An 11,443-nucleotide genomic window follows, 5' to 3' on the forward strand; every position below is an offset into this window, starting at 1 on the left:
TAAATATTGATCAGATGCCACGTATATCCAGGCGGTGTTCCAACTATTTACATACATTAGCTCATTTAATTCTCACCAACCCTATGCGGTGGTTCCTATTATTATCTTCATAGCTCAAGCTCGAGAAGTTAAGTAACTTCCCAAGGTCACACGGCTGCTGAGCGGTGAAGCCAGGTTTTCAGCTTTTGGCAGTCTGACCCTTACCCTGTCTAATCAGTGAGGTTCACGGACACTTGAGTGAAAAGCAGAGACTTGCACGTGGTTGGGCAGTTCCTTCTCTGGGCCCTGGCTTCTCCAAATGAAGGGTTGGGCAGGATGGTTAAGACCCCTTGGAGCCCTAGCTTACTTGACTCTAAGTTACATACTGAAGGGATCTTTGAACGACTCTCGCACCCACTATGAAATTTGGCTAATGATCCGTGCAGGTGCCGGAGGTACACAGATTGAAGCAAAGACTTGAACATTCGCTCCGCACACACCAGAATTATAGCCTGTCAAGGAGGAAAAACTTATTTTCCCAAACAATTAGAGGACATTAGTAATTATGTCTAATTACATATTGAACGGTTTTCCTGTTGTGTCAACCCATTGTCTTAATTGTGCTTAAGAGCAGCAGGCTATTATTTTGACGTCTGTGAGGCTTAAAATTGCTTTCTGTGCTCGGCGTTGGGGGCGCAGAAGAGTGAAGAGCACGGGCTCTGGACTCAGCCTTGGTGCAGATCCGGGATCTGCTGCTTACTGGAAATCCTTGGCCCCTTCCTTAATTTCTCCAGACGTTTGGTTTCCTCACATTGGAAATAATAATGGCATCAACCTCATGAAGGGCATTGTGAAGGTCGCAGGGCATGTACATGAGACGTGTAGTACACTACATGCATCTGGCATGTAAACTTTTCAGAGGCTGGCTGTCATAGTGTCTATCGCTGATTGATCAGATGTCAATGATGGGCATCGCTGGACACATTCCAGGCTTGAGCGCTGGTGGGTAGCCCCATCTGGGGTGGATCTGGGCTCTACCTGGGTGAATTGCTGCTGTTCTATACTAGGTCTGACATTTCAGCTTTTTTTTTTTTTTTTTTTTTTGGTTTATATGGTTTCCGTTTAATGTCCATGATCTCATCTTCTAAGGCGAGGTAAAAAGGTAGATTGGAGCTCAGAAATACGGTCGACCATTGAAGACGTCATAACTGTGAATCCTCTGAAGAGGACCCTGGGGAGTAAGAGCTAATCCTAGTATTCAGTTGGAAAGTTCTCTTGGTTGTTGGTAATCTTAGGCAGCACACAAACATGGCCTTAGGTAACACTGAATTACAGAGTGACAAGTTCTTTCCTTTTTATTCCCTTCTCAGTCACAGAGAAAGCCTCCTTTTGGTGCCAGTCTTTACTATTTTGGAATTTCCCTTTTAACAAAAGAAAGGACGGGTCCTAGGTTTAGATCCCTTGGCGGGCAGTGGTATCTATAGCTAGAATTCATGAATACTGCTTCGTTTTCATTGGATTTCTTTTTAGTACCTTCCCTTATAGCGTGTGATGCTAATTTTTCATTTAACACAGTGACATGGAAGTTTCACTGAAAGTATTTAAGGAAAAATGAATTGACTTAAAGAAAGATGCTAAAGCAGAAGTCTGTGAACGGAATGGGGCTGTGGGAAAAATTGTGCTGGTGGCACAGGAATCTCTGAGGTGGGACACAGTGGGGGAGGGAGGGAAGGGAACGGAGGCTTTTCCCAAGGGAAGGCCAGTGTTCCGAAGGAAGAGAATGAGAGGGCTCAGAAGGAGCTGAGGACGCGGCCCCGCGGGAGGAGGGCGCTGCGTGGTGCTGCTCCCGGGCAGCCTTGGGGTCTTGGCTGCCACCAGGTAGCAAAAGGAACCAGCGGAAGGAAGCACGGACCTTATTCTACTTTTTCCCTGGAGAAGCCTGGTTGTATAGTTGAAGTGGAAAAAAGGTAGATGGGAGGTTTCTTTGCTTTTTATTTTTATATTTTTAAGAGATCTTATTTATTTGTTTGTTTGTTTGTTTATTTATTTATTTGATTGATTGATTCAGAGAGAGAGCCCCCACAAGCAGAGGCAGAGGGAGAAGCAGCCTCCCTCCCGAGCAGGGAACCTGATGTGGGGCCCAATCCCGGGGTCACCAGCTGAACCGAAGGCAGACACTTAACCAATTGAGCCACTCAGGCACCCAGGTTTTTGTTTTGCACAGTAGCAGGAGTGTGCACGTGCTGTTAGCCTAGGAGAGGAGAGCAACTGGGAGGGCAGGGGAGGGGACCAAGGTCAAGGTACAGCCGGGAGAGCACAAAGAGGAAGGAGCCAGGTCGGGGAGACAGCAGGATGGCACCTCTTCTCCCATCACTAGTCAGTTCTGCAAGTAAATTTTATCTAATTCTTGATGTTTAAATAATTCAGCAGAAATGGAGAGAGGAGAGCAAGTCCTAGTGCCTAGAGGGAAGCAAATGGCTGTGAGGGTGGAGACCAAGCGCATCAGAGCAAACCCTGACTCATTGATATTTTGGGAGGCCTGGGGAGGTATGCTCGGGGAGGCTCGGGGAGGGATGCTCTGGGAAGGATGCTCCGGGAGGGGGTGCTCGGAGAGGGATGCTCAGGGAGGGATGCTCAGGGAGGGATGCTCTGGGAAGGATGCTCCGGGAGGGGGTGCCCGGGGAGGGATGCCCGGGTAGGGGTTGCCCAGGGAGGGGGTGCCTGGGGAGGGATGCTCGGAGAGGGATGCTCAGGGAGGGATGCTCAGGGAAGGATGCTCTGGGAGGGATGCTCCGGGAGGGATGCCCGGGGAGGGATGCCCGGGGAGGGGTTGCCCAGGGAGGGGGTGCCCGGGAAGGGGTGCCCGGGGAGGGGTTGCCTGGGGAGGGGTTGCCCGGGGAGGGGATGCCCGGGATGGGATGCCCTGGAGGAGGTGCCCGGGGAGGGGGTACCCGGGGAGGGGGTACCCAGGGAGGGGGTGCCTGGGAGGGGTGCTCAGAACGGACATGCCTTCCCGCAGGGAGGGGGCTCTCAGTGTGCTACGCTGGAAATGGAGAAGGACAAGGAAGGGAGCCGTGGCTTTTTAGGCCCATGGGAGGGGGATGAGAGGAAAGCCACGGGTTGTAGGGCGTCTGGTGCTGTCTATGAGGCTGCTTTAATTAAGGAAGCGTAGTAGGGAGAGCTGTTCCCTGAAGAGGGCCTCATCGGCCTTCAGGGGCCGTGGGAGTCCACCGTGTCATCGTGTCACCGGGCCTGCCCGCTCCTCGGAGGAAAGCCGGAGAAGGCCAGCCTGCTGTTGCTTCACCCAAGGCCCGGGCCGTGTGCCGTGAAGCCCTTGGGCTTAGGACCCAGGAGGCGCTCAGACGCCCCGTGGAACCGCGGGCCTGGCGTGGGCCTGGCGTGGGCCTGGCGTGGGCCCAGCTCGCTCCCAGCCGACGGCCCCGCAGGCTTTGCCCGTGATGTGCTGTGACTGCTGGGCCCAGCTGAGGCAGCTCGTGGGGCATGTGGACCACAGTGGCCCCCGGGACGGGGTCATCTCCTGGGGGGGGGGGGCGGGGGCGGGGGGAGGAAAGGCACTTTCTGTGTGGCCCGAAGCCAGAGCGTCCTGAGCCCGCGTCCTGGCCTGTGGCGGCGGGAGGAAGGTGAGGAGTGGAGAGGCGGAGCCGGCTCTGTGGGGCAGGCGGCCCCGAAGGGGCAGGTGAGGAGGCCGGTGGGCGGCAGCCCCCGCTGTGCCGCGAGGCCAGGTGTGCGGCCGAGCCCGAGCCCGGCAGCCTCTCTTAGGGTAGCAGCGATTCCCGGTCCTCAGGTTCCTCTGCTCATCAGCCTCGTGCTCTCCAGGCGGAGCCTTGGGCCGGTCTCCGTCTCCGATCGATCGTGCCGACCCACTTAGTTGCTGTTGCTTCCATTTACATCGAAAGTTTTGGCTGGTCCGGCTTTTCTTTCCTTTCAGTAGTGTCCACAGTCCCAGATACGGAATGGGTCTGGAAAAGCGTTCTCGTGTTTACCAGGCTGAAGGTTGGACCTTGTAAGGCAGCGCAGATGATAGCTTGTGGAATCACTAAGCATATGCATATTCCAGAGAAATGCTTTGGAGAGAGCGGGGGTAGGTAAGTCCTGGCTCCTTCCCTCCAGAGAGTTGCCACTCAGCTGGGGAGAAGACATACATTCTCACAAACAGAAAATAACCATAAAGAAAAAAAAAAGAATCAGTGGGTAGGATTTGAAATGGCCTTTGAAGAAAGAAGGGTTAAGAGGAGGCGTTTGTGGTTTGGCAAACAATTATTGGGGAGACCGGAGCTCCCCAGGGTCCCGCAAGATCCCACTGTGTGGACATTCCTTACCTCATCTTTATCTTCACCTGCCAGGCTGAGGGTGGAAGCCTTTTCTTCTATCCTTGGGGGGATAGCAGCTGTCTTATCTTATCTTATCATCTTATCTTATCTTATCTCATCTCATCTTACTTTATTTTATTTTATTTTATTATTTTATTTTATTATTTTATTTTATTTATTATTTTATTTTATTTTATTTTTCAATTTATTTTAAAAATACTGTGAATCTGCTGTAATTAATCACCCTCCCAAGATTCTTTTCCTCCAAACAAAACAAAGCTAGGTCTATCAGTCCAGCTTCTTCTTTCTAACCCCTCAGTCATCTTAAAGAACCACCCTGGCCTTAGCAGAAGAGAACAGGCATTAAGGATTTGGGTCCTTGTTGGGGTGCTTGGGTGGCTCAGTGGGTTTGAGCGTCCGACTCTTGATTTTGGCTCAGGCTGGCGTGTTGGGGTTGTGGGATCTAGTCCTGCACTGGGCTCCGTGCTCAGCGAGGATCTGCTTAAATCTCTCTCCCTCTCCCTCTGCCCCTCCCCTGGCACTCTTTCTTTCTCTCTTGCTCTCGCTCTCACTCTCTTTCAAATAAATAAGTAAATCTTAAAAAAAAAATTGGGGGGGCCCTTATTTTATCCCACACTTACTCACCAGGTAACCCTGGGCAAGTCATGTAGTCATCCTTAGTAAAATGGGTGTCCTAACATTATCTGCTCCGTGGGGGTTGTCTGAGGATTCAGCGAGGTAATTTTTGCAGTGCACTTCCCATTGTTCCTGGTTCTGGCAGCTACTAGTGTTCTCTTTTCCTACCATTCCCCACATTACACTTAGAATTGGTCATGACTGTCTAGGGAGGTGCTGATGATTAGCGCTGCTAACATTCTGAAGGCTGCTTAAAATAGAAAAGAGTTACTTTGCCTGAGACTTTGAATTTTTTAGGTTGACACGTTTTTTTTTATTAGACAGTCCTCTTACAGAATAATAAGATGGAATGAATCTGTGAAGTTATCTACATAATGAGGCCAATGTGGCATAAAAGCAATGAAGTCCCTGAAAATACCAGCCAAATTTCTAGTGTCAGTTTAACTGTAGCATTTATAGAGCTTTAACGGACCAAGGAGTGAAAAGCTACCTTTTTTTGCTGTTTCTTTGCCTCCTCTATCGGGCTGTGGACTCTTGGTGCGTAGGGACCATGTCCTTCTTACTCTTGCTAGATCTCTTCCAAGATCTAGCAGGTTGTCTGACACAAGGGACCACCAATAATTCTCTGGTAAAGAAATGAAAGTTTTTTTGCCTAGATAATTTTGAAAATAGTGGAGAAACTGAGCTGAAGGAGTAGTTTCGGGAGTGGGTGTTATCAACCCATGGTCACTCCAGCCGTTGTGAAGTTCATTCTGTGCAGTTGGGGCCTCTTTTGATTTCATACATGGTGTAGTTCATGGACATTGAGGTGAAACAGATCTGGGCTCGACTGCGGATCTGTCACCTACTGGTGGAGTGATGTTGGGAATCTGTTGTCCCTGTCATGGGAGTTTTGGCATCATTTCCACCAGATTGTTGTAGGGATAAAATACGTTGGCATGAGCTACTCGGTACCTCGGGCTCTCTGTTTGCCTTGATTTCTGGACCACTCAGATGACTCCACAGTTGGGATACTTGACCTTGGAGGTCAGAGAAGGAGAGGCAATCTCTCAAGAGTGTTTTGAGAATAAAGATAAATAGGTCTTTCTGGCTTGGTCAGTCTTGTCGGGTTGACTTAAGTAAGCAGCATGTGACCTGTGCCTCTGGCACGGGGATCAGCGTAGCAGACTCACCGACATTTGTAGGGGCTCATCGTGCGCTTCTTGGTCATCTCTGTTTGTAGCATGGGCCCACCTCCCGACTCTACCTCAGATCCACCCTCTTCTTTCCGTCTGCATTTCCCGCTCCTTATTCCGGGCTACGCTTGTCTTTCTGGACTTCTAAATGACCTCCTAAGTGGCCTCCACGTTTGTCTTACTGATGTGGGAAACAAAGGCAGAGAAAAATTATTAAATTTCCTTACTCCCTACAGCCCATGACGAGTCCTTGAAACAGGCAGAGTGACATTCCTCTAGGAACTCAGCTGCCTCAATGTTAAAACTTTGCTAAGGGCAAAAGGCAGTCTTAGCCCAACCTCCAGGACCCTGTAAGTCTACTTTAACATGTAAAAATTCCTTTAAAATTTCCTTTATCTCTAAACTCCCCCGGATAGGTGTTGGCAATCATCCCCCAAGCACATGGTCACTGATACACATCTGAAGGGTCTCATGACTAAGGTTAGACAGTAATACATGACCTTTTCCCAACAGTAGCCGGCCCCCTCAAGGGCCTGGAAACCTTGCTTCCAAAATTCCTCAGAGACTTCTGCTATCCCTAACTGCTTCCCAAATGGAAGGCATATGATTGACTCCTCCTCGTGGACCCCGGTGCAGCTCTTTCTGCCCACGGGTCCTGTCCCTGTGCTGTAATAAAACCACCTTTTTGCACCAAAGACGTCTCAAGAATTCTTTCTTGGCCATCAGCTTTGAACCCTAACGTCTTTTCCTACGTCGTTACTTCCGATTCTGTCTCTGAACACCAAGTCCTCACAGAGCAGCCAGGGTAATATAAAACAGAAGCTAGACTGGGGCCATTTCCTTGCTTAAAAGTATATCGCAAGGATGTATAATGGGGCTTCCTAGCACTAGGCCTCTGCCCTGGTTCTTCCTCCATAACCTCCTACCACCTTGCTCCCTGCTCTCTCCAGATACACCAGCCCTTCCTTCCTTCCTTCCTTCATTTATTTGTTCATGAGACACACACACAGAGGCAGAAACAGAGGCAGAGGGAGAAGCAGGCTCCCTGCAGGGAGCCCGATGTGGGACTGATCCCAGGACCCCGGGGTCATGCCCTGAGCCTCAGGCAGCCCCTCCACCGCTGAGGCTCCCCGGCGCCCCCACCAGCCGACTTCCGACCTGCCGAGTGCTTCTAGCGCAGGGCGGCCCTGTTGGGTCACCTGTACCTGGAGCGCTGTGCCTGGCAAGGCTGCCGGCCTGCGCTCTGATGGTCTAGGCTCAGGACCCTCCTCCCTGACCCTCCTCATTTCCATCACATCGCAACGCCAGCAGATGTGATTTTTGTTAGGGGTTGGTTGCTTACTGCCTGTCTCCTCCCATTCCATTAGAAGGAAAGCTCCACAGAAGCAGGAACTCGTGCTCGTCCCTGCTGCGTCCCCAGGGTCTGGAGCTACACCTGGCACAGGAAGAGTTCCCAGTATTCACTGAACGAAGCAGTGAGAAGAGAGAAACTCTAGCTCTGTAAGAACATAAAGAATATCACGGGGAGCGCGGAGTAACGCACAGCATTGTTGGGTCACTGTGTTGCACACCTGAAACCAATGGACCCCGTGTGCTAACTAATTGGAATTAAAGCAAAAAACTCAGATAAGAATATATGAAATATGTTGGTCTGTGTGGAGGGAGTGCTGATTATCCCAGCGCTTAGGAGGTTGTGGCAGTATTGAGTAGAGTGTGAGGGGGAGCTCACAATGCTCGCGTGTGTAAGGGGTAGGGTAGAGTGAAGTTTCTGTGCTCGGAAACAACAGGAATCCCCTCCCATGCAGGAACATTGCTGGATTGTGGCGGCACCTGGTGCCTCGGACGTCTGTGGTCGCGAGTGTGGGATGGCAGGAAATCATGAGCTGAGGTCAGATCCTCCTGCCTCTGCTGCTTGGTAGCCGTGTGGCTGTTACCCGCCGTCCTGTGTTCGTACTTCCTCGTGTATAAACCAGGGACAGTAACACCAGCCTTCCCGCCGGGGAGATTAGAGGCAGCCTATGCCTGGTGCATGCACCTGCCTCCTCAATCAGTGGGAACTTTTATTTTGCAGTGGAAATTTTCAAAATTCAAATCATGGCATCAGAAATCCAATTGATTTTATTTTATTTTAAGATTTTATTTACTTATTCATGAGAGAGGCCAAGACACAGGCAGAGGGAGAAGCAGGCTCCCTGCGGGGAGCCTGATGTGGGACTCGATCCCGGGACCCTGGGGTCACGCCCTGGGCCGAAGGCAGACGCTCAACCACTGAGCCCCCCAGACATCCCAGGAATCCAATTTAATTAAGCAACTGTTTAAGCCCTTTTAATAATTGTCATAAATGCTGCAGGGAATCCAAAGATGGGTAAGATAGAAAACATGTCCTAAATAGATAACTGAATAACTAAAAATAAATAAGTAACTAAAAATTAAATAACTAAAAGGGTAAGATAACTTATAACGTTAATAACAAATCCATATACAGTGCTTAGCAATTAGTACAGTGATTTTTGTATGCCTTTTATTTTAAAAGAATTGCATTTTATAGACTTTATTTTTATTCTTATTTTTTATTTTTTAAAGATTTTATTTATTTATTCATGAGAGACACAGAGAGAGGCAGAGACACAGGCAGAGGGAGAAGCAGGCTCCATGCAGGGAGCCCAACGTGGGACTCAATCCCGGGACCCTGGGGTCACGCCCTGTGCCAAAGACAGGCACCAAACCGCTGAGCCACCCAGGGATCCCCTTTATTTTATTTTTTAAAGTAACCTCTACATCCACCTTGGGGCTTGAACTTATAACCCTGAGATCAGAGGTCACATGCTCTGCAACTGAGCCCGACACGCGTTCTGTGTGCCCGACATGCCTTTTATTAGTTGGTCTTTACGTCTATGCAAATGTAATATGGGCTTCATGACCCTTTGCTAGTCAAGGACCTCTCTGAACCTGACCTTGTTACTAGTAAAAGGCAAAGAGTGGTTGGTAGTTGAGTAGTTGTGAGAAATCTATGTGATGACCCAGGAAAAGCATAGGGTCTGGCAGGAGAGTCACTCAAATCTGTTAGACCTCTCTTGCCCCAGTCTCTAACCCTGGATCCTACTTTCTTTCCATAACATGCCGCTTCCAGATGACTGTACTATGAAGCAGTTAGTCACAGTCCTCCTGGAAGAGTAGCCAAGTGCCACAGAAGTTCAGAAAAGGAAAGAGAGAGAGAAGTGACCTCTGTTTGAGAAGCTCACGAAAAGCCTTAGTCTTGGAAGAGATACCATTTGGCATGTGCCTTAAAGACCAGGTGGTGTCTTGACAGATAACAAGGTGGAGGGATCAGTATGCCATTCCAGTTAGAGGCAACAGAGCAATGAGGTGGATGCATGGCGGTCGCCGCAAGCATGTTGCAGGATGGTTGGGTGGGTTGGTAGGTCCTGCGTTGTGGAAAGGACCGCACTGGAGGGCATGCGTACAGTAGGGTATCCTAGCAAGTGGCCAGGTGCCTTCTTTTAGGAATTGGGTCAGAGCTAGATGAATTTGGCAAAGGATGTAGAATAGAGGTAGGAGAGACAAGCAGATGTCTGCAAGGCTCTTGCAGAAGTCTGGGTAGAGAGTCATAGGGGTAGCTGAGATGCCCAGCAAGAGATGGATCCAGTAAATCAACCACCAGTCTGGCAGCAGATGGGGGATGGCGGGCAAGTTAGCTTGAGGGGTTCAGCCTAGATGACTGGGGACAGTGGTAGACAGTGGTGGGTGGGTTGGGGGAGGAGGGGAAAGGAGGAGGAAGAAGGCAGCCAGCTCCCTCTGGTTGTTTCGGGTATTTGGGGACATTCAGTTGAGGTTTCAATCCAGCAGTTGGTAATAGGGATTTGGGCTCAGGGTTAGAGACGGACTTCTTTGTGTCCTGCACATGGCTTGTGGCTGGATTACAGGAGTGGTTGAGCCCTCGCACGGGGGCTTGCACGGAAGAGGAGGGTGCAAAGGAGAAGAGGCTTCACCAGAGCCCTGGTCTGTTCTTTATTCGGTTGGCGGCCGTGAGAGTGCACAGAGGGAGGAGGCCGAGCAGGGAGCAGGGGAGGCAGCAGATCGGCGCCCTACGGGCTGGGGTGGAGCCCTCACTGGCTCCAGCGCCTTCGGGCCTGCATGACGCGCCTCTGTACCCCGGGTCCCCGGCGACCTGACCCCGCTGCTGGTGGGCCTGTGGGCTGGTGTCCGCAGCCCTCCGGTGCTGCTGGGCCGCTCCTCCAGGGGTGCACTTTGCACGCCAATCCTGACGGAGCCACCCTGAATTTAGCAACTGTTGCTGGCTTGCATTAATGCGATCATTCTACGGAACATTTTTCGTCCTGCACTTCATGGGCGTTCCTTTATCAGCAGTATGTAAAGCACGCCACTGCACCCTGGGTGATACCATCACGTTTCAACCCAAATGCATGGAATTCTTAGAAAAAAAATCTATAGTTGAGAGTTAAAATATGTTCTTGGAGGTTCCATGACGAGATGCAATATGGTGTTATGGATAGAAGGCTTGGCTGGGAATCAGAGATTCTGGGTCCTACTCTCAGCTCAAACTGTTGCCTTCTACGTGCTCATGTGAAGTTATTCTCCATCCCCGGAAAGGGAAGTTAATATTCCCACCCAGCCTGTGAAATCGTGGGGTACAAATGGGAGATCAGGGGTCTGCATGTACCATAAAAGCAAAATTGCTGTCCAATACGTGGGCAAATTACAGAATATTAGTTCTATTTGAGGTGATTATGTGCAGGGCGTGATTCCCGGGAGCCCCTGTATGCACCACACCTACACTAGCCAAGGGCAAGTCTGGGCAAACGCCTTTGTATTTCACGTTTTAACTAAAGGGAAGGTTTTCCCAGTGCCGCCGTGGGGCTTCCACGTCGGAGATGCCCCTGGAGCCTGGGCATAACCGGAGGGGTCGGCAACGTGGCGCCTGGCCTGGGCCGCCCGGGCTGGGCCGGGGAGCCGCCTGCAGCGCAGTGTGCCCCAGAAGAGGCCTCCCGTCCCCTTGGCCACCTTCCGTGTGGCAAATAAGCCCTACATTCTACCCTCTGCGGACAGCTTTAGATCCTCTTTCTGGTGAGGGAAGTCGGATTTCTTTTTTCTCAGACTTGACGGAAAACCAGATCTGCTGAAAAAACCATAGCAGCGATTTTAACCCCTTTCTCCTGAGTATATAAAACATCAAGTTCACGCCAGTTTAAAGTTTAGGGGGCTCAGCTGTTGAGTGCCTGCCTTCGGCCCAGGGCGTGACCCCGGGGTCCCGGGATCGAGTCCCCCGTCGGGCTCCCTGCGTGTGGAGCCTGCTTCTCCCTC

At 50.7% G+C, this 11,443-nt stretch overlaps 1 protein-coding gene across 1 annotated transcript in view; it reads left to right on the forward strand.

The window, feature by feature from the left end:
- KIF5C (kinesin family member 5C) overlaps positions 1-11,443 on the forward strand; it is a 148,750-nt gene that overhangs the window by 28,167 nt on the left and 109,140 nt on the right. The window lies entirely within an intron of this gene.

This window comes from Canis lupus, chromosome 20 (genome assembly GCF_048164855.1).
Source record: "Canis lupus baileyi chromosome 20, mCanLup2.hap1, whole genome shotgun sequence".
Taxonomy (NCBI): Eukaryota; Metazoa; Chordata; class Mammalia; order Carnivora; family Canidae; genus Canis; species Canis lupus.